Source organism: Herpailurus yagouaroundi, unplaced genomic scaffold (assembly GCF_014898765.1).
Source record: "Herpailurus yagouaroundi ecotype Mexico unplaced genomic scaffold, PumYag 164, whole genome shotgun sequence".
Taxonomy (NCBI): Eukaryota; Metazoa; Chordata; class Mammalia; order Carnivora; family Felidae; genus Herpailurus; species Herpailurus yagouaroundi.
The window spans coordinates 19770774-19795211 of NW_024412405.1; positions in this window are offsets into that span (position 1 = coordinate 19770774).

Genomic DNA, 24438 nt, shown 5'->3' on the forward strand with positions numbered 1-24438 from the left:
AAAGTGTATTCAGACAGCCCAGTATGTCACAAGACATTCAGACAGCACAGCATATCAATGTACAGTTTGTAGCCCATTCAATTTACCCTATCTTTAACTCAGAAAGGATAATATCTTAACATTCGGACACCTTTTAACCCCCAATCCTTTCTGTCCAGAGATCATGAAAAGTATAGATTGTAGATATACTTCTATAACCAGCTTTGTGGTAAGATTTTTAGAAGAGATTTTGTTTTCAACTCTCTTTAAATAAATTATGAATACTGAAAACCATTGCAAAGGTTGTAACCAGACTTGAGTATTTGGCAAACTCTTTTCTTTTCGGCAAACTTAATTTTCCTTTCAAATTCTGATTGAACCAGGCATGTTGGCCCACCTAGACCCAACTTCATCAAAGTACTAATTCTCACTGTATTTTCAAATTATCAGACACTTCCTTTGATCCTTAGACAAAGAGAAACTGTCAGGAAAAAAAAAAAAAAGATGGACTGTGATTGAATGCTAAAAGCCAGTGAAAGTAGCTAAAAATAAAACTGTCCTCCAAAGAAATATTAAAAAAAAACTTCTATCTTCATGCAAAAAGGAAAAATAAGAATCTTCATGTTGGCTGGGAAATAAATAACCATGAAAAGTATTTCTTAAGTAGGAAAATCCTAGAATATTATAATTCCAGAGATTCTATATGTTTTTATCTGGGTGAAAAAGTATACATTACTTTTTGCACTGTTGAGCCCACTAGATGCTTTTATTAATTTATACCTTCAAGTCTTCCCCACCCCACTATTATTTGCTTAAAACAAATCAGTGAGCAAACAAACAGGCTAGAGTATTAGAAAGGAAAACTTATGAAAACTGGAAGAATTTGTTAACAATTAGCACTGTGTATTAAGTAGATTCTTAACAGTTGGTATCATAAAGATTAATTAATATTTAGGACTCAGAATTATACATATTAAGTAACTGAATATTCAATCCAGAGGGCTTCTATATACATTTTTAAAACTATAACTGCCTGGCTTCCTCATTTGTACTTGAATTGGCCCCAATACTACACTGTTCTCCCCATGTATACACAGATTCACCTTTCACTCACACTCCTGATAAGCGGAACCACATTTCTTTGGAGATGGAAGCAATCTAGATAGTGGCTAAAAGGAAGTGTGGATGAACAAGCAGCTGCAGGGGTGATGTCTACAATATTTAATGACTGTCCTGCAAAGAATCAGAATCACCATTTATAAAAACACTGACCTTCCTACCTCTTGCTACATCACATTTTAAATCAAAGAAAACAAAGATCCTAAAAGAGGAAACATGTGGCCAACTGTTTGCACTGTAGCCCCTGAAATCAATCTACTCCACTGGAGGACATTTTAAATGTGAAAGCATTTGCCTTCATGCTTTGTGCTTTCCTTGTTTTTTTGTTTTTGATACTTATCCTCTCTTTGCCAGATTGTTGGCCGATAAATTATTTTCAAACATTTATATGACTTCTGTTTATGTATTCCAGAAGGGGGAAGACCTTTTGTTATAGGTAGTAAAAATCAAGTGAAACAGAGAGTCAGGGTCGTGATTTGCCAAAGGTCAAGGGTCATGACAAGTGACTGACTCCAGAGGCTTTGAGGTCAGAGGTGCAACTGGAATCCCATAACCTCCACTCTGGCTTTTTACATTACAAAGGAGAGCAATGCTTTCCTAACTTCTGTGAAGGAATCTATTTTCCCAGTTTTCCTTGAAAAATTATTTCAAAATGATTCTGCCCATGATTTTTCCCCTTGAAACCAAGTGGCATGAAATAGGCTTTTATATAAATTGAATGTCTCCTTAGCTTTTTATTAGTATTCCATACTGGCAACCTAGAGGAGGAGGAACTAACAGAGATTAATATGTGTTTTTTTAAATGGAAAATAAGCACATTTTTTAAAAGTTCAAAACCCAAAGAGGTATATTTATCTTTTTGTTATTTTCTTTTTCAATCCCATGTGTATTTATTGAATGTACCTAAAATTTTGTTTTCCTTGAAAGACTTAAGTAAGAGCAATAGTGGTCTCTTATGCTTTCTATTGGGGATATATCTTCAGAGTTAAGTTCTTAATACAGGTCCAAAATAAGGTTTTGTAACAGGAACCATTCTGGCATTATTATATATACATTTTTATTTAAAACAAATACAAAGCATCAATGATGTCAGGGCCTCTGTTTAGGTCAGAGTGTCTGGCAGATCTCACAATATATTAGTGGCTGCAGCTATATCTATACCATGTGAACTGGAGGAAAAATGCAGAACCTTACTTTTCAACTCCATTGGTTTCTAACCTCTCATGAGCACTTAATTCCTCATAGAGAAGGAAATAGTCACGCTGTAGAATCCTGTGGCCCATGAAGGGTAATTGGATAACATCTTTTGAAAGATTTACAAGGCTGCGAAGGATTTTGCCAGCTTTAAACCTGATTGATTCAGTGTGAAAAGATCTGAACAATTCTGACCTAAAAGTTTAAAGACAGACCTTTCCTGTGAAAGTATAATTTAGAGCCTGTAATAAAATTGTATTGGAAAACACCACATTGAAGAACATAGCCATAAATTGCAAAACGTAGCATTATGTTAAAGGACATTTTTTTCCCTCAAGTCCTCTGAAAGAACCCTAATTGTTTACCAGATACTTTAATAATGAAGTGTTTTTGTTTTTGTTTTATTATTATTATTTTTTGCTTTATTTTTATTTTTTTTCCCTGGGAGAAGTCCTTCAAGAAAGACAAAACTATCCAACTACTTTGCCTCCCTAACCAAGAAGTCAAATTTCTTGATAATACATACAGATGGAGTTTATATAAGTTTTTTCTTATTAGGTAAAATAAAGAAAAGTGAAATTCTGTTTATCTTTAACAAAGTGTAGACTAAACAGACGTGTTCCATATTTTAATTTTTCAAGGTGCTAATTCTCATCATATATTAATTTCCATTTTGACAAAATATATACACTCATAATTAGTACAATATTTTGTGGGTAGACTCAAATGCCTGTGATGACTCAGACAGATTAATGATTAAATATCTTCCAGCTAATTACTCCAGGCCATTAATTATTTATCTAAGTCCATAATTCTATCATCTATTTTAGCCTCCCTCTTCTATTTCCCATTTTGGAAGAAGCAGGTCTGGGAAAACTAAAGCATAAACATTTCAAATAAACAAAATTAAGCAGAGTACATATATCTTTTTTTCCTTTTCTTTAGAATCAGGGAAAAATGGAGACTATGGTATTTAGACAAAAGCCTATTGATCTTTAAACAATACCTCCTTTGTGACATGTTCACTAACTTTGTGTTTCTTCCTCAAATTTCAGTTTGAAGGATTAGGGAAAAATGCCATGTGCCCACTTACCTGTGATTTGGGAGATATGCCATTTGCTTTCTGATTCTTTGAATCATGTGAACTAGTCTTAGATATTTAAAATAGGAATCCCAATTTAGGGTACTTTTGTCCCTATACACATATTTACAAGTGACCAGAAATGACTGCTTTTTTATACAGATTTGTTAGAACACAAACTTGTCAACAAATTGAAAGCTTACTTTCCCACCATCCTTTCAAAAGACTAAACAAAAGCAGAACTGTACCATTAAGAAAGAAGTTTCAATTAAGTAATGTGTAAAGGAGGAACCTTCTTCCGTGTAAACTAGTTTATATTGAGAAAGGCGTTCCTAAAGCAAAGAGGGAACAATGTGCTGGGCTCTCATATTTCTTTCCTGAAGAATTAGGCAGTAAGTTAGCTCAGGTTTTCACCCTTTCCAACTCTAAGTAGAGTTAAGTGTCTAGGAGGTAATTCAACCGGCCACCTGAAAATCTGCCCTGTCTTAAGAATTAGAACAGTTCCACCCTTATTGAAGCCATCAAGAGTTGAATAAATTCCACTGTATCAACTTCCAGCTGGCTGTTAGCAATTTCTGCAGGACAGTGTTAATATGTTGGTCTACAACAGTACTTTAAACTGGCACGGTCCCCAGAAGCTCTTCCTCAGAACGTTACAGTCAGTTAAGCCGAAAATTGTTACCTACTGGAAAAATACCCCAGGGCGAATGAAGAGGCATATTAGGAATTGGCAATAAAAGTATTTTTTGATATGTTCACATCACTTCAAATATCTTTATACAAGTCATCCATTCAACAATAAAGGCTTAGAACAGATAGCCTTTTCCAGATGCTTGACTTTGAGTTCTGGTGCCACCTAGTGGAAAGGAGGAGGAAGAGAAGATGCAATAGAGGCCTGATGAGACACTGCTCAGTAGATCAAGACTATCATTTGACTAATTTCCTTCAAATCACTTAGTATATAAAAATTATCTGTCACTTTCCTGATGAGATATTTTTGGCTCCCCATCAGTTAAAGGATTATCAAACCCCTATTTTTCTGACATACCTTTGTAGCATTACTTGCAACTATTTCTCTCCATAAGTTTTTCATAATAGCCAGGTTGGTCTACTTCCAAACCACAGTCCTCATCTTTGCTCATGGTACCTTCCCAGACAGAACAGACTCTCTCATCTTTTTAGAATCTCTTCTTTGGAAAGGCCTTATGGATGAATTAGTTGTCTCCAGTCGTTATGCTTCCCATAAAATCCCCTTCTAAGACTTTTCCTCAGTCTCTTCTTGAACATCTCTGGAGGCAATGAATTCAACCTGATCTGAGATAGTTTGCTAGATTTTCAATCACCTCTGGGTAGGAAGTGTTTTCTTACATTGGACCCACAGGTTCAGCTCAAGAGCACCTCACATGGAGGTGTGAGTTCAGTGCAGACTCCAGAGCAAGTTGAGTTCACATTTCAACTTTGCAGCTTTCTAGTTGTGTGACACTGGGAATATGACAAGCTCTCTAGATCTCAGTTTTTTCACAATAAAATAAAATGAGAATAATGCCTATTATCATATCAGCATTGTGAATCAGCTTGTAGGTGTGAAAGCACTACCTGCTTTCATGGTACATGCTTTAAAAGTGTTTGATTTATTATATGTATAGCTTGGGGGATTCATCACGATATAAGCAATGGTTGCAGTTAATGGGAAGAGATGAAAAGAGTATACTGAATGATAAACCTCAATGTATATACTTGGACTATTCTACCTATAAGGTGCTCCACTAGTTCCTAAAGATATAAATTAGGAAGATGCTGCATGCTATAGGCAGCTATCTGCTATATACAACTATACAGCCATATATATAGCTGTGCATAGATACATATACATAGATATGTGATAATTAACATAATCAAGGCTGTCAATTCCCAACATATTAACAACTTACCTTACTTTGCCTAAGTTGGCATTTCCTAAACCTATTTGACCCAATAATCCTTTTTAATGTAACATCTTAACATCTTAATACACATTTATGGCTTAAAAGAGGGATCTTCAACTCAAAACCTTTAAGGACAAAGCAAATCACGCAAACCGGGGAAGTAGGTCAGGTTAAATGCAGTATGGGATAATAAGAATTATGGAAAATAAGAGGATACATATCTCACCTAAATGCAGTTCAGTTTGGCTTGCGAAAAACACTGAGGCCTAAGAAAACATATCTGCAAGCTGACCCTGGGCCATGTTCAGCCAATCTGTGATTCCTGCAGCATGACTAAAGGGAACTAACTGTGTAACCTGGGGAAGAATGTATTTTTAGAGATAATAAGGAGAACTTAACAAAAGAGATTGTGAAGGAGAGGTAAAAGATATCAAATCAGGAAAGGGTAGCATACTGGAAACAAAAAGAGGCAAAACAGAGGGGTCTCTGGAACCAGAGACAGGGTGTATTCATTGCCATTGCTGCTGTTACAAAATGCTACTGCCTATTGGCTTAACACAAAACTATTATTTTACAATTCTGTGGGTCAGAGTTTGATGTGGATCTCAGTGGGCTAAGATCAAGCTGTTGGCAGAGCTGTTCTACTTTTGGAGGCTCTAGGTGAGAATCAGCTGCCTACCCTTTCCAGTTTCTAGAAGCTGCTTACAGTCCTTGGCTTTGGCCCCCTTCTCCTGCAAAGACATGTTGTGTCCAGTCCTTTTTATTTCACATTAGTCTAACCTCTTCTCCCGCTTCCCTTTTCCACTTAAAAAAACTCTTTAATTTTTTATTTATTATTTGTGTGTGTGTGTGTGTGTGTGTGTGTGAGAGAGAGAGAGAGAGAGAGAGAGAGAGAGAGAGAGAGAGAGAGAGAAAATCCCAAGCAGGCTCCACACCCAGCATGGAGCCCAGCAAAGGGTTTGAGCCCATGACCCCAGGATCATGACCTGAGCCAAAATCAAGAGTCAACCCTCAACTGCCTGAGCCACCCAGGCACTCCTCCTTCTTCCACTTAAAAAAAAAAAAAAACCTTGTGATTACATGGAACTCATCTGGATATGCCAGGATACTTTATTTTAAAGTCAGCCAATTAGCAACATTAATTCCATCTGCAACCATAATTCCCCTCTATCATGTATCACAACAAATTCACAGATTCAGGAAATTAGAACACGGACACCTTGGGGGAGCCATTATTTTGCTTAAAGCAGAGAGTAAATAGGAAGAATACTGAAGAGAGGCCACTATGACTCAGCAAGGACTGGAGCTTCTTTGCACCCCTGCTCCCCTCAAACTATCCATTCTCTTCATAATAATGGGAGAGAAAGTTAAGAAAGGGGAAGGAAATTGAACCCCATCTGGCAAGAAATTATGCTCATAATATACAGTGTGTGGCTCTATGGGGTCTATACAAATTAGAATGCAGATGCTCCTTCAGGAAGAAGGATTAGAAAAGGGGCCTCTTAAAGAAAGAGAAAAGGGGGCCTTTTCTAAGCAGATAAAGTCCCAAAAGTTTACCCCACCCCCATCTAAGGGAAGATGGTTTCAAAAAGAACCCCTACTCAGGTTGATGCGGTCCTGTGAAAGACCGTGGAGAGAGATAAGCAGAGAGCCCATATAGCCTCAGCTGGGTTCTTTTGCATGGGGCACAGCCTGACAACAGGGGCCCAGTGGCAGGCAGCAGACAGCCTGTATTCTGGGTCATCCTGTGAAAGCTTCTCCTCAGCCACTGAGACATGCTTCTTCCATGGCCTTCCCCAAACTTTGTAGGGTTTTCTCGAAGGGTTTTGTACCAAGCTCTAGGATAGCCCATAGCATATGTTATCTTGGTTTCTTACATAAATATCTTTCTTCTTGACACAGTGAGTTGTCTAAATACAAAGGACATTTAAAATACTTTTTTTCAATCCCAGCAGAATGTCTATTTATATCATTAGATTTACCACTGGTGGGGTACCTGAGATGATTTCACAGGATATTAAGATAAATTTTAAAACATTGCTAGTGTAGGATTTGAGTATATATTTATGTGTTTGTGCGTGTGTGTGTGTGTGTGTGTGTGTGTGTGTGTGTGTGTGTGTAGCTTCCTGATATTCAAAGTGTGTCCTCAGCCTCACTGGGAGCTCATGAGAAATGCAGAAATGTGCCCCACCCAGACTTAATGCACCAGAATCTTTTTTTTTTTTTTTGAGAGACAGACAGACATGCAGAAAGACAGTGTTCACATGGGGGAAGGGCAGAGGAAAAGGGAGAGAGAATTTTAAGTAGGCTCCATGCTTAGGTCTGAGCCAGACTTGGGGCTTGATCTCACAACTGTGAGATCATGACCTGAGCCAAAATCAAGAGTCAGATGTTTAACCTTAGTTTTGTCTCCAGGTGACTTGTGCACATAACAAAGTTTGAGAAATAGGGATGAAGAATCAAACCCATGATCTGACAGGTAATACTGTGTAGAATGGGGAACATTTTTAAAAAGTGAGTCCATTTAAGCTTCATTTAAAGAAAAATACCCCATAGGGGTTACCTAATATGGCAAACGGTGAAAGACCTTAAAAAAAAGACTGAAATGTGGAAAATAATGAACACAAAAATGTGACTAAAAAATGTGTGTTGAATTTGTTGGATATTTAATTTTCTGTGTCTTTTGGCACCATGTTATTACTCTCACCTAATAGATTGCTACTTTCTTTTTCCTGCCACCTCTATCTTGAGTCTTCTTTCCATTTTCCTTCATAAGTCAGTAACTTCAAAGCTTTGCCTTATTCATTTCTTCACTTAGTCAACAGATAACTTACTGAGCACTTGTCTGTGCCATATTCTAGGCATTGGTAAACAAAAAATGGTTTAGTATTAGATAGATATTAGAGATATTATATTATCACCATAGATATTATCCCATCATACCTATGATATCTGAAATTCATGTAGGCACCTAGAGTAATTCCTCTATTGCTGACAAATAACAAATGCAAGAACAAAGAACAAACCCAATTATCTCCAGGTTTTACTTAATCACACAAAGCAATGAGCACATGCACATGTTACAATATGTTAGTTATAAATGAAAGTTTACTTATTGCTACTTGGGGGCAATACAGTCTTACTCTTGGAATCCTGGGCATTAATTATTCAACCATACCTTTCTTAATCTAACCCTCAGGAAATCAGGAATTTCAGAGGTAAAATGCTTAACCTACAGAGCTTATTATTCTTTTCAGACTTTCAAAATAGTCATACTTCAGGAAGACGCTAATCATGATTCTCTTGTTTACTTATGAGTAAATCTTTTACAGTGTAACATTAGGGATATTGTTCATCTGTATTTTTCTAGTTTAACACTTCCAAGTGCCTAAATGAAGTGATTCATGAATGGCTTAGAGTGTGGTTTTAAGATCAAGAGACATGGGAAATTTGTACCTATAGAGTATCTTTCAATTATAAGAAAACCTTATTTATTTTGGGGTGTCTAAGGTAGCTTAGTCGGTTAAGCATCTGACTTTTGATTTCAGTTCTGGTGATGAATTTGCACAGTCGTGGGATTGAGCCCCACGTGGGGTTCTGTGTTGAGCACTGAGCCTGCTTAAGATTCTCTCTCTCTACCTCTCTCCCACTCTCTCTCTAAAATAAAAAATGTAAAAAAAATTTCAAAAGAAAACCTTATTATTTAAAGATTTAGGGCAAATGATAATCAATATTTTATTTGTTAGAAAATTGATTCAATAATCCAATGAAGATCTAATATGAATTATTGACCATTGAGGTGGTTTTAGTATCTAAGACGTTCAAATGATCACTTCTGTGCACTACTTTGATGTGAGAGCTATGATTTAATGTTTATCAGATGCCTTAAGTGCTTTTTTTGTATCTTCTGATTTAATCCTCACAACTTCCATCTTACGGGAGAGAAAACTGAGGTACAGTTGATTTGAATCCAGGCAATGTGAAGATAAAGTTCAAATTCTAATCCTTTCATTCCTTCCTTGTCATTAACTTTTTTTTTTTTAAGTTCATGGTGTCTGTGAAGCATGAGTCTCTAATACCAAGGAATAAAAACTAGCTAGCTTGAAGAAAAAATAAATTGAAATGGAAAGCAATTAATTTCTCTTAATGTAAATGAAGGATGACCTAAATACTTGTGGAGAAGTGATTTCAAGTATGGAAATGTACAGGAAAAAAAATCTTCTTTACTAAATAAGCAATTTAGCATTAATCCTCCTGTTTTTTAATCTTTATATTTTACATTTTTTATATTTGCTCTTAAAACTTTCTATTTTCTACCAAACCACAGGTACATCGTTACATATATGTACATTCTCCTTCTCAATGTATGTATGAATATATATTCATACACACACACATGCCATTATTTATTTATAAATAATGTAATTTTATAAATAAATAGGACTTGACCCTCTTTACCCCTCTGTAAATCTCTCAGTTCTTTGTTTGGCAAGAAAGTATGATCAGTAGAATGAACCTGCATCTACAACCAAAGAAATCTTTAATTCAAACCCTTGCTTATGACTGGCTGTTTGTGCCTCGGTATCTTCTATTTGTAACACGAGAACCATAGCAGAACCCAACAGAAAGGGCTATTAGGAGGATTAAATGCAATAAGGAATGTCAGTAGTACCTTCCCTCTGGAGGAGCTTTAGGACTTGACCCTCCAAACTTGTTTCTTGATGTGCTGGTAAAAGATATAGCCTAGATTAGGCTGTGCTAGTTAGATTTCAGCCTTCCCTGTTTCAGCCATAAGCTAGGACTCAGCATAAACCCCATTCAGTCTAGTCTGCATGTTCTATATCAGCCACAAAATGTTCTCATGCAAAGACAGCTTTCCCTTCAATGTGTGGTGGCTTTGCAATTGAGAAATACAGAAACAAAGATCTAGTAAAATTAAGTTACTTAAAATAACTGAAGTAATATACACTGGAAGGTATGTGATGACATCATTGTATAATAATATTACTACATACATTAGAAAAACTTTAAAATGCATACATTTTTCTCTGTTGTTATGGTTATTATGGATGCAGTAATTTTTATGTAGTCATGGGACTTACATATGGATTGTTTAGATTTCTTTCTTTTGTATCCTTCAGAAACTTAACCATTTTTTTTGGCATTATAATATTGCTTCAAGAAATCTGAAAAGAGACATTCAAATGTTTCAAATAACTATTCTGCAGACATAAATTTTCTGTATCTAACATGTATTGGTGTATTTATAATTTAAAAAAATCTACATTTTAAAATTACTTTGGTAATGTTTTTGAAATACATTTTATATTACTTTCTGGAATGATTTTAGCCTTTGGGTAAAGCCAACAATTAAAAAAAGGATTTGACACCTCAAAAAAAATGAAATACTTTTGGCATGTGAAAAGTCACACCTCAAATTTTAGCTGTTAATAATAACAGGGATAGTTATAGCGGAAAGGGTCGTTACACACTTATAAAGGAAGTTTCACTAAATATAGTCAGCATCAGAAGTGTTGATGGGAAGAGTTGAAAATAAAACCTCAAGACAACTTTTTATTTAAAATTCTACTTTTTTGTGTGTGTTAATGTCATTTGGAGAAAACCTCACACTTTCTTGCAACGTAATAAAGAAATAATAATACACATAATAAAGAAATGAGAAAATAATTTTTAAAATGGTGGGTAGCCCAAAGAAGTAGACAGTGTGTCTTTCAATGGGCACATAAATAGTGCATGAGACAGTTTAAGGCTTTCATCTTATTCACCTTGTTGGTCTATTCAGGAGACTTGTCTGACACCAGTTTGGTTGCAATACATTTTCTTCCTATAGTTTTAATTAAGCTACATAAAAATTGCTTTGTCCTGATAAGTAGTCTGGATTTTCTTCACTGTAACAGGGTCAATATTCTTCTAAATATTATACCAGAACATTTTAATTTCTTACAGGAAACATGTCCACCTTCAGGTCAAAAATAGAGAAGAGAAAGGCTGGAAAGATGGTGAAGTAGGAGGACCCTAGGCTACTTCATTACACAGATACAACTAACATCATTGTAACACTCACATCATTGTAAATAACCCAGAAAATGACTCAAAGACTGGCAGAACAAACACCAAAGCTAAAGGTAGAGAAGAAGCAACCCCAAAGAGAGTATGAAGAACAGAGACCAGTAGTGAACTAAATACCCACAGCACTATCTGATGGAGGGAGGGGCCTGCACATGGAGACAGAGAGAGAGGCAGACTATTACACCTGGGAGCCCGCATGGAGAACAAAAATCCCCATAACATTTGGCTTTGAAAACTAAAGGGACTGGATTTCATGAGTGCTTACAACCAGCAGGACTTAAAACCTGGAATTTTAAAAACCAGTGGGCTATGCTCTGGAAGAGTGGGAGGGTGAGAGGAAATTGAGTCCCCACCCTAAAAGAGACAGAACAACAAACAGCCCCTCTGAGATACAGCAGAGAAGCAGCAGTTTGAAAAACACCTGGTACTTACTGGAGGGAGACTTGTTTACTCATCTCAGAGCACATCATGAAGGGAAAGAGATAACTGGGAGACTCCTTCAGGAGCAGGGGAGCTGGCAGGTGCCATTTCCCTACCCTGCTCCCAACATAAACTCACCGTCACCTGCACAAATCAGCACACCACCACACTCACTACCTAACTTGCTGACAACACCAGCCCTCCTACTTGTGCTTCAGAGTATCCACCCCTTCTAGCCAGGCCAACCTCAGTCCACTACTGCAGTTCCCCTCTCCTAGAGGACTGGCACAACCCTTGCCAAAAACACCATGCCCCACACCGTGCACATTGTGGATCCACTCCCCCCAATATGCTCATGGCCAGAGCCCATCCAAAGTTGTATCATAAGCCTGGCAGTGTGAAAGCAGCCCAGAGAGGGGCCAGCACCACTCCAATGAGACTTCTGTGCCAGGGAGAGGGAAAGATAAGCACACACACCAGTCAGACTGTGGTCCCAGCAGTGAGCTGGGGGCAGACATCTGGTCGTACTGCAGGACCCACCTACCAATGAAAGCTCAGGGGACAACGCAGGGAAAGTGCCCTGAAGTTTGGTGCTACTACATCTTGCAAATGCATGGTATGACTCAACTTAAGCCCAGGCGGGTCCAGACTGGCCCACTAACACCACAGGTACCATACACTGCCACAACAGGCAAAGAGAGCCAGACAATTGGACTGAAGGAAAAAGTGACTCAGCCACAACAGCAAGGTGCAGTCAACACACATAGGAGACAACCCTGAAGTGCCAGGTTCTACTGAACAGGGGATATTGCACTGCAAGGAACTACAGAACCTCTGCTTCAAAAAGCCACTACTTTCAAGAGTAGGGCATATAGTTGACTTTCCTAAAACACAGAAGCAGACACAAAGAGACAAAATGAGGAGACAGAGGAACATACCCCAAATTAAAGGACAGGAAAAATCACAGCAAGAGATCTAAGTAAAATGGAGTAAGTAATATGCCTGATAGAGAATTTAAAATAATGATCATAAAGATACTCACTGGACTTGCGAAAAAAGTGGAGGACATCAGTGAGATCTTCAACAAAGAGATAAAAAAGAATCAATCCAAATGAAGAAAATGATAAATGAAATTAAGAAAATAAAACTATATGAAATAAATAGCACACTAGGGGAAGCAGAGGAACAAATCAGCAACCTGGAGGACAGAGTAATGGAAAGTAATAAAGCTGAGCAGGTGAGAGAGAAAAAAAAATATGCAAAAGGAGAATAGACACAGGAAACTCAGTGACACCATCAAGCAAAATAACATTCACATTATAGGGATCCCAGAAGGAGAAAAGGGGGCAGAAAACTTATTTGAAGAAATAGTAGCTGAACATTTCTGGAATCTGGGGAAGGAAACAGACATTCAGACATAGGAGACACAAGGAGCCTCTAAAAAAATCAATCCAAGGAGTGCCACACTAAGACACATAGTAATTGAAATGTCAAAAAGTAGTGATAAAGGGAGAATTTTGAAGGCAGCAGGCAAAAGAGAACAATTACATACAAGGGAAACCCCATAATGCTATCAGCAGATTTTTCAGTCAAATCTTTGCAGGCCAGAAAGCAGTGGCATGATATATTGAAAGTTCTGAAAGGAAAAATTCTACAGTCAAGAATATTCTATCTAGCAAGGCTAACATGCAGAATAAAAGGAGAGATAAAGAGTTTCCCAGAAAAACAAAAGTCAAAGGAATTCATACTGTAAACCAGTCCTACAAGAAATATTAAAAGGGATTCTTTCAGGGGAAAGGAAAGACCATAAGTAAGAGTAAGAAAGTAGGAAGCAGAAAAGCAGTAAAAATAAGTATATCTGTAAATATCAGTCAAGGGACTCACAAAATGACACCATATGGGGGCGCCTGGGTGGCTCAGTTGGTTAAGCATCCGGACTTCAGCTCAGGTCAAGATCTCACAGCTCATGGGTTTGAGCCCCACATCAGGCTCTGTGCTGACAGGTCAGAGCCTGGAGTGTGCTTCAGATTCTGTGTCTCCGTCTCTCTGCCCCTTCCCACTCATATTCTGTCTCTCTCCATCTCTCAAAAATGAATAAATGTTAAAAAAAAAAGAATGACACCATATGCCTAAAATGTAGGGGACAGAATGGGTTCTAACTTAGTGACCACCAACTTAATATAGACTGTTACATTCAGAAGATGTTATATACAAAAGAAATGGTAACCACAAATCAAAAACTGGTAATATATATGCAAAAAAAAAAAAATAAATGGAAAGAAATCCAAGTAAATCACTAAAGAAAGACAACTAATTGTGAAAAGAGAGCAAAGGGAGAAAGGAACAGAGGAATTATAACAACCATAAAATGAGTAACAAAAAGGCAATAAATACATATGTATCAATAATTACTTTGAACCTAAATGCACTGATTGCTCCAACCAAAAGGCACAGGGTGATGGAAAGAATAAAAGAAGAAAATCCATCTATATGCTGTCTACAAGAGATTCATTTCAGACCTAAAGACACCTGCAGAGTGGGGCGCCTGGGTGATTCAGTCGTTAAATGTCTGACTCTTGATTTTGGCTTAGGTTATGATCTCACAGTTTGTGAGTTTGAGCCCCACATCCGGGTTCCACATTGACAGTGCAGAGCCTGGATGGGATTCTGTCTCTCCCTCTCTCTCTGACCCTGCCCAACCCACACACACATTCTCTCAAAATAAATAAATAGACGCTAAAAAAACAAAGACACAAGCAGAGTGAAATTGAAGGGATGGAGAAGTATTTGTCATATGAATGGATGTGAAAAGAAAGCCAGGGTAGCAATACTTATATCAGACAAAAAGGACTTTAAAACAAAGACTGTACCAAGAGACAAAGGATATTATATAATCATAAAGGGAACAATTCAACAAGACGATATAACAACTGTGAATATTTATTCACCCAACATGGGAGCACCCAAATACACAAAGCAGTTGATAATAAGCATAAAGGAAATAATTGATAGTAATACAATAATAGTAGGGGATTTTAACACCCCACTTACATCAATGGATAGATCATACAAACAGAAAATCAACAAGGAAACAGTGGCTTTGAATGACATATTGGACGAGATGGATTTCACAGATATATTTAGAACATTCCATCCTAAAACAGCATAATACACATTCCTTTCAAGTGCACATTAAACATTCTCCAGAATAGATCACATATTAGGCTACAAAACAAGCCTTAACAAATTCAGAAAGATTGAAGTCATACCATGCATCTTTTCTGCCCACAACACTATGAAACTAAAAATTAACCACAAGAAAAAATCTGGAAAGAGAAAAAATACAGGGGGGTTAAATGATATGCTACTAAATAATGCATGAGTCAACCAAAAAATCAAAGAGGAACTCAAAAAATACATGGAGACAAATCAAAATGAAAACACAATGGTCCAAAATTTGGGATGTAACAAAAGCTATTCTAAGAAAAGGTATATAGCTAAAATTTGGCCTACTTAAAGAAGAAAAAAAAATCTCAAATAAACAACCTAACCTGACACATAAAGGAGCTAAAAAAGAAGAACCATGAAAACTCAAAACAAATAGATGGAGGAAAATCATAGAATAGAGCAGAAATAAAATAGAAACTAAAAAAAAAAAAAACAACCCAATAAAACAAATTAATGAAACTGGGTAGGAGATGATTTTTTGAGAAGACCAACAGAATTGATAAACCTTTAGCCAGATTCATAAAAAGAGAAAGTGAGATGAGATGAGAGAGAGAGAGAGGACTCAAACAAAATCAGAAATGAAAGCGGGGAAACTGACACTACAGAATACAAAGGATTCAAAGAGAATGTTATGAAAAACTATATGCCAACAAATTGGACAACCTAGAAGAAATGGACAAATTCCTAGAAACACAGAACCTCCCAAAAGTGAATAGAAAATCTGAAAAGAGATTACCAACAATCAAATTGAATTAGTAATCAAAAAAATTCCAAATAAACAAAAGTCCAGGACCATACAGCTTCACAGATGAATCCTACCAAACATTTAAAGATGAGTTAATACCTATTTTTCTCAAAATATTCCAAAAATAAGAGGAAGGAAAGCTTCCAAATTCATTCTATGAGGCCAGCATTACCCTGATACCAAAAGCAGATAATGACACCACAAAACAAGAGAACTACAGGCCAAAACCTCTGATGAACATGGATGCAAAAAAGCCTTAATAAAAATACTAGCACACCAAATCCAACAATGCATGAAAAAAAATCATTCACCACAATCAAGTGGGATTTATTCCTCAGCTGCAAGGGTGGTTCAGTATTTGCACATCAACTGACATGATACTTCACATCAATGAGAGAAAGGATAAAAACTGTAAGATCATTTCAATGGACAAAATGAAAAAGTATCTGAAAAGTACAGAATCCATTCATGATAGAAACCCTCAACAAAGTAGGTTTAGAGGGAACACCCCTCAACATAATAAAGGCCATATACAAAAAACTCACAGCTAACATTATCCTCAATGGGGAAAAACTGACAGCTTTTCTTCCACACAGTCAAGAAAAAGACAGGGATGTCCACTCTCACCACTTTTATTCACCATAGCACTGGAACTCCTAGCCACAGCAACCAGATAACAAAAAGAAACAAAAGACATCCAATTCAGAAAGGAATAAGTAAAACTTTCATTATTTGCAGATGAGATGATACTCTGTATAGAAAACTGGAAGATTCTGCCAAAAAACTGCTAGAATTGATAAACAAATTCAGTAAGGTCACAGGATACAAAATCAACATACAAAAAAATACTGCATCTCTACATGCCAATAATGAAGCAGCATAAAGAGAAATTAAGGAATCAATCATTTTTATAATTGCAACAAAATAATATCTAGTTATAAATTTAACTAAGAAGGTGATACAAAACACTTATGAAAGAAATTGAAAAAGACACAAAAAATGGAATTCCATGCTCATGGGGAAGAACAAATATTGTTAAAATGTCTACAGTACCCGAAACAATCTACAGATTTAATGCAATCTTTATCAAAATACCAACAGCATTTTTCACAGAACTAGAACAAACAATCCTAAAATTTGTATGGAACCACAAAAGACCCTGAACAGTCAAAGCAATCTTGAAAAAGAGAAACAAACCTGGAGGTAGCATAATTCCAGATTTCAAGTTATACTACATAGCTGTAATAATCAAAACAGTATGATGGGGTGCCTGGGTGGCTCAGTCTGTTATTTGTCTGACTCTTGACTTAGGATCAGGTCATGATGTCATGGCTCATGAGACCAAGCCCCACATTGGTCTCTGTGCTGGTAGCATGGAGCCTGCTCAGGACTCTCTTTCTCCCTCTCTCTCTGCCCCTCGTCCCTCTCAAAATAAACAAATAAACATTAAAACAAAACAAAACAGTATTGTATTGGCATAAAAACAGACACATAAACCAAGAGAACAGAATAGAAAGCCCAGAAATAAACCCATGGTTATATGGTAAATTAATTTTTGACAAAGAAAGAAAGGATATGCAGTGGGGAAAAGACAGTCTCTTCAACAAATGATGTTGAGAAAACTGGACAGCTAAATGCAAAAGAATGAAACTGTATCACTTTCTAACAGTACACACAAAAATAAACTCAAAATGGATTAAGGACCTAAATGTGAGACCTGAAACCATAAAAATTCTAGAAGAGAGCACAGGCAGTAATTTCTCCAACATTGGCCATAACAGCATTTTTTTAGATATGTCTGCTGAGGCAAAGGGAACAAAAGCAAAAATAAACTTTTAGGACTAAATAAAAAAAATGCTTCTGCACACAGTGAATGAAACTATCAACAAAACTAAAAGAAATCCTACTGAATTGGAGAAGTATTTGCAAAGGATATATCTGATAAAGGGTTAGTATACAAAACCTCTAAAGAATTCAACACCAACCCTCTCCCGGTAATCCAATTTAAAAATGTAATAGACATTTTTCCAAAAAAGACATACAGATGGCCAACAGACACATGAAAAGATGCTCAACATCACTCATCATCAGGGAAATGCAAATCTAAACTATAATGAGCAATTACCTGAAACCTGTCAGAATGGTTAAAATAAAAAACATAAGAAACAACAGGTGTTGGCAAGAATGTGGAGAAAAAGGAACCCTTATGCACTGTTGGTGGAAATGCAAACTTGGGCAGACACTCTGGAAAATGGGACAGAGGTTCCTTAAAATTTATAAATAGAACTTCCATATGATGCAGTAATAGCACTACTTTGTATTTACCCCCAAAATATGAAAACACTAATTCAAAAGGATATATGCACTGCTATGTTTATTGCAGCATTATTTACAATAGCCAAATTATGGAAACAGCTCACGTGTCCATCCATAGATGAACGGGTAAAGAAGTGGTGTGTGCGTGTGTGTTTGTGTGTGTGCATGCGAATGGAATATTATTCAGCCATAAAAAAGAATGAAATCTTCCCATTTGCAACAACATGGATGGATCTAAATAGTGTAAGACTAAGTGAAATAAGTCAGAGAAAGACAATCCATAGGATTTCATGTATATGTATAATTTAAGAAACACAACAAATGAACAAAGCTTAAAAGAGAGAGAGACAAATCAAGAAACAGACACCTAACTAATGAGAAAACAATGATGGTTATCAGAAGAGAGGTGGGTGAGGGGGATGGGTTAAATATGTCATGGGAATTAAAAAATACTCTTACCATTATGAATAACGGGTAGTGTATAGAGTCAGTGAATCACGATACTGTATACCTGAAACTAATTTGACACTGTATGTTAACTGTACTGAAATTAAAATGAAAAAAAAAAAACAGTAGAAGAAAGAATTTTGGTTTCCTTATTAAAATGATAGCCTTGCAAACCAGGTGAGTTTCATAAAAGTAATTTTTTAATTTATTTATATCTTCTGTAACCATAAGAGGAAATAAACCTGGAGGCTCCAACTCAGGATTTTTCCAAAGAAAAGATAATCGTTCCAGTATAAAGACATGAAACTCTTCTAACTTCACATTCTTTAAAACTCATAGAACTCAGATAACCATGTTTTCATTGTGCTATATAGAATAGCAATATTTTAATAATTGCATTTGAATCATTAAAAGAAAGTTAAATTTTTTTCAATATAAATTGATTACATTCATTTTGTCAGGTTTGTGCTCCGAGGAATCTGGATTCAATCCTAGAGCATTCTAGATATGAGACATTGGGCAAGTCACTTAGTTTTTTCAGTTGATAGAAAGATAAAATGATGTTATATATTTAAGTCCTACAGCAGTATGTTCCATAGAAAGCATTCATTAAATGTAACCCAAGTTACAGATCTATATTAATGATTTAAGTGGCCAAAATATCAAATTAACTAAAAACATCCCATGCTCTGGTATTCTGGACATATCACCATTCTCTAAAATGTCCATAGTCTACTCCAATTTGTGTGAACTAAGAATACCAATAATCTGATTGATGGTAATGATAGAATTAACATTTTAGACTATAAATTATTTGGATTTTATATATTTATTTGAAATATATTTAATAAACCTCTTCTATATACCAGCCAATGGTCTGGGCAGTGGATAAACAATGGTAAACAGTCCTTGCCTGTATGAAGCTTACAGTCTAGAAGGCAGAGACACTGGAGTGAATATGTAAAGAAACAATTCACCAAGATAATTTCAAAATGGTAATACTCAAAAGAAAATCAACAAAGGTCATCCATTGAGTGATTAGGGGTCAGATCTAGCTTGGATTGGGAGCCAAGAAAATCCAGGATGAGGAACTGACATCTGAGCTGACAACTAAAGTACAAGAAGAAGCCAGAGAGGCAAAGGTCTCAGGTCTCAGTGTCCCTAGCTGCACCCCCAAGCGAGCAGCAAATGCAAAGGCTGTAAAGGAGGAAGAAACTTGCTTATTTGCAGAACAGAAAGAAAGCTGACAGGGGTGAATAAAGTACAGTAAATGAAAGGAAAGTGGGAGGAGAAGAGGTCCAGGTCATGCAAAGCATTGGTCATTGTAAGAGTTTTGGAGTTCTTAAGCAGGCAAAGGAGACATCTGACTTGCGATTTAAAGATCACTGTAGCTGTTGTGTGAGCAATGGCTGCTGGGAGATGAGAGCCAAAAGAGTACATGGAATAGGAAGTTATCTTAATTCAGAAGACATGATGTGGCTTGGATTGAGGTGGTAGCCCTGGAGATAGAAAGACTGGATGTCCTATAACGTGTATGTTCCAAAAGGGCATATATAGAAGTAGATTGGTAAGACTTTTTGATATGATGAGAGATGAGAACAGAATATAGGAAAACTGTAAGGTTTTTGGCTTGAGAAATTGGGTAGTTTGTGATACCATTTACTGAGATGAGGAAATATAAGGAGGAAGAAGATTATGCAATGAGGCCAGTTTTCAAAGCCACATGGCCAACCTCAATTGTGGATGTGTTCTTTTTCTCCAAATAAGATGTGATTACTTGGAAACTGAGAAAACTTGGCACTTCCCTCATCCTTCTAAAATAACATTCACTTTCCAGCCCATGCCTAAAGCTCTATGCAAAAACTAGAATATTTATGCTTAACCTATGTCCACAAACCCTTATTTGCAATTCTGAGTTCCATTAGCTTGGAAAACTGAAAGATTTGTATAATTCACTTGGTGGCAAAATTTACCTGCCCTTGTCTCATTTGGTGGCCAAATCCAGCCTGAATTTACATGAGGCCATTTATAGTCCTTATCCCTATTACAATTCATCCATCTTATTGCAAAAGTATTAACAACTTTGATTACAGTATCCCACTCTAGAATCTATTGGTGTTATATAGGATATGGTACATGTGTGATTACTAGCTTTATAAAATTAAAAGAAAATTAAGAATTCTGAAATATTTCTGTTTCAAGGTCTTAGAGAAGGGATTATAGAGCTTGTACTCTTAAACTTTAAACTAGACAGTATTTTATTATGTGTTTTACTACTTGGTTAAAAAAATGTTAGATCCTTTTCTGAGAGAAGAAGGGTTTACAAAATAGACTCTGAAAAAGCAACCTATTGACATTACAATTTCTTAGATTCAAGCATGGAGGGCAATGTAGGGGCCTCCAACATAATGGATTTGAGGGCAGGAAGGCTGGCATTTTTATGCAAGGAAAAGTCACACAGGCAGGTTAACAACAGATATTTCACTCTAATGACCAAAAAAAAAAAAAAATGGTGTCAAAACTCCTAATTATTCAGGAGTTAACATAACATGGAGCAGCTCATACACTTAATTTCATTGATTCTAAGCTGCACAATTTCTACCTGCTAACTTTTCTGAAATTGGGATATGTCTTACAATTAATGGAATCTTAAAATGAACTCTGACCGGGTAGAAGTGATGATGTGTTATTGCTTGAGCATATCCAACCTTGGCTGTTATTTTTGCCTGCATGGTGGGAAAGGTAAAACTTTCTGTGACTCAATCATAAACTATCTAAGGACCTTAATAGGATCATGTCTTTGTTGATTTAAGCTGCTAAAACAAAAATACCATATACTGGGTGACTTATATATAACAGAAATTTATTTATCACAGTTCTTTCTGGAGGTTGGGAAATCTAAGATCAAGGCACAGGTAGATTTAGTGTCTGGTTCACAGAATGGCTATCTTGTAGCTGTGTCTTCACACGATGGAAGAGGCAAAGGAGCTCTCTAGGGGGTGTTTTCATAGGGGCACCAGTTCTTTTCAAGAGGGCTCCATCCTCATAACCTTATAGTCTCCCTAAGTCCCCACTTCTAAATACCATCACAGTGGGGATTAGGTTTCGACACATGAATTCTGAAGATATGTAAACATTTAGTCTATAGTAGAAGGTTTTGAGTGTTACCTGAAGTCCTCCATTGTCAGCATCAGTTAGTATCAAGAAAGCACCAGCATCAAAACTTACAAAATGTCAGAAGCTTGGAATAAGACCCCAAAGACAATATTGAGGCATATTTTAGTAGCATCACCAGTGCTCTCTATGGCATAGAGGGTGATATTTTATGGGAAAACAGAGGTATCAAAACTTTGTTTGAAGTTTTCCCAAAAAATAAAATCTTATGAAGATTTGTAATTCTTCTACCAATTTTTATTTTCCTTTTATTATATGCAGATATAAATCCATTTTTCAACAAATATGAAATAATTCTAAATTATGAGAAAACACTGTGTCATTTTAATTGGTTGATTTTTAAAAATTAACTCTACATAAACCAATGGTACATCTTATTTAATGTCTTATATTTGATGAAATACCATTCCCCTTTACAGACAGAGGCTCAAAGGACATGGCGGTGGTGATGGTGACTATATAAAAGTGAAGATTCCAATCTCAGGTTATTATTCTTCAAGTTGACTTTTTTTTTTCTTTTTCTGAGCCCAGGTTCATTTCTTACTTTCCCTCTGGCCTTTTTCTGGTACTTTGCTACTAATGCTTAAATGGAGCATCTACTGCATTAATTTACAGCATTTCTAGCACATAAACCTTCAGATACAGGTCAAAGACTGGACTTTGGCCACAACCAAATTAAGTGGATGTTTTCCAGTGATAGCATCTGCATAGAAAAGTTAGGCTTTATTTCTTATAAGTCTTGCCTAATGCGAGACAAACTTTGGATTTATATTCCTTGAGTCTTATGTAGCCTATAAGGTTTTTCCTTTGTCACTCTGTGTTAAGAGTATGAGACCATTTGTAAAGGTTTTTGATGTGTAAAATTGTACAACTATAAGTTACAATAACTGCACACTGCCAAAGGAATTTTTTTGAACTTTCATCTTTTAGCCACAGAACATTAAGTAGCACAATCCATGTTATATTTAATTTTATTTGAATGTCATAGTAACTAGGACATTAGTTTTGAGATTGTTTTAATTTTACTTGTATAATTTGAATAAAGCTGTACTCCATTAATGTCAGTTAAAATGTGCTAACAAGATTAAAAGAAACACAGATCTTAACTCAAAAAGTACTGGAAAGTAAATATCTTTGTGGATGTTTTCTGTAAATATTTTTTGAAATGGCTGTAAGGCATATTTTCTAAGTAAAGCATCTATAGTCTAACTGTTAAATGAATAAGTTAAGGGACAAACTGCTTGGGTGTGAATTACAACTCTGCGACTTTTAGTTGATTAACCTTAGGCAAGTTACTTATTTTCAATGTTCCAGAGTTTTCTCATTTATAATGTAGAGGATGCTAAAATTGTATAACTATCTTATACAATTGTTGGACAATCAAGTTCAATTCATACATGTAAGCCACTTAGAACAGTACCTATTACAGAATTAATAATAGATGTTTATTATTGCTGTTAATTTTTAAAATCTCTTTTATCTCTCTCTCTCTCTCTCTGAAGTCCCAATCATATTGGTAGTTATTTCTCAAATTTATTTCCCTGTTATCTCTCAAAACTCTAGCCTACTACATTCCACACGTTCTTCCAGATCACTTCTTTTCTTACCTTTTACCAAATGGAGCTCTGTTCTTTCTTGAAGAAACTAATTTAGATTTTGTAGGCACCATTCTCCACCCATTATATCATCCCAGTAAAAGTCTAGAGTCCAGTAAAAGTCTTGAGCAGATAAATAAAGTATGTTTGTGAGAAACACACAGGATTGGTACAGGACTACTGAAGTTAGGAAGAGAGAGACTGTTATTTCCAATATTTAATTTTGTGTCCATTTCAGTATGTTCCTGTGGGAATTTTCTCAATTCTATTTGTAAAAGTTACATACCTGGAAAGAGGAAAAAGGATGGCAGCGTAGGAGGACTCTGGGCTCACCTCGTCCTGCTGATTGCTTAGATTCCACACACATCAGCCTAAATAACCCCAAAACTGCCAGAAGACTAGCAGAATGGACTCTCTGGAGCCAAGCATAGACAAAAGGCCCAAAGAAGAGGGTAGGAAGGGCAGAGAGGTGCACACTACACGGATTGGCAGGAGGGAGCCAGGGCAGTGGAGGGGCAGCCCTCCAGGCAAGGCAGAGCCCCCAAAGTCTGGCTTGCAAAAGCGGAGGGGTCGGACTCTATGAGTTCTGACAGCCAGTAGGACTTAACATCTGGAAAGTTAAAAGTCAACAGCTCTGCTCTCGGAGAAAGGGGAGGGTGAGAGGACACCTGGAGGGAGAGTTGTTGAGCCCCAGAAGGACAGAGCTCAGTGGGGGAACAAAGGCGCTGGCAAGCGCCATTTCCCTCTCCCATCCCCCAGCCAAAATTCCAAAGGGAAGCAGTTCCTATCACTGAACTTGCTTGTACCTCACAAACGCCCAACCCTGTGCTCCTGTGGATACATCCCTCTGACGGGCCTGCCTCCCTCCAGGTGCTGTAGGGCCCCTCCCACAGGGGACCACCTACAGCAAAGCTAGCTAACCCTGCCCCTCCCACCCCTGTGCACTGATCCACCCCAGCTAATATGCACTTGGCCAGGTCCCATCAAAGCAGCACCACAAGCCTGGCTGTATGCAAGCAGCCCAGACAGGGGCCACACCACTCCACAGTGAGTCCTGCCCCTGGGAGAGGGGAAGATAAGGTACACACCAGTCTGACTGTGGCCCCACCGGTGGGCTGGAGGCAG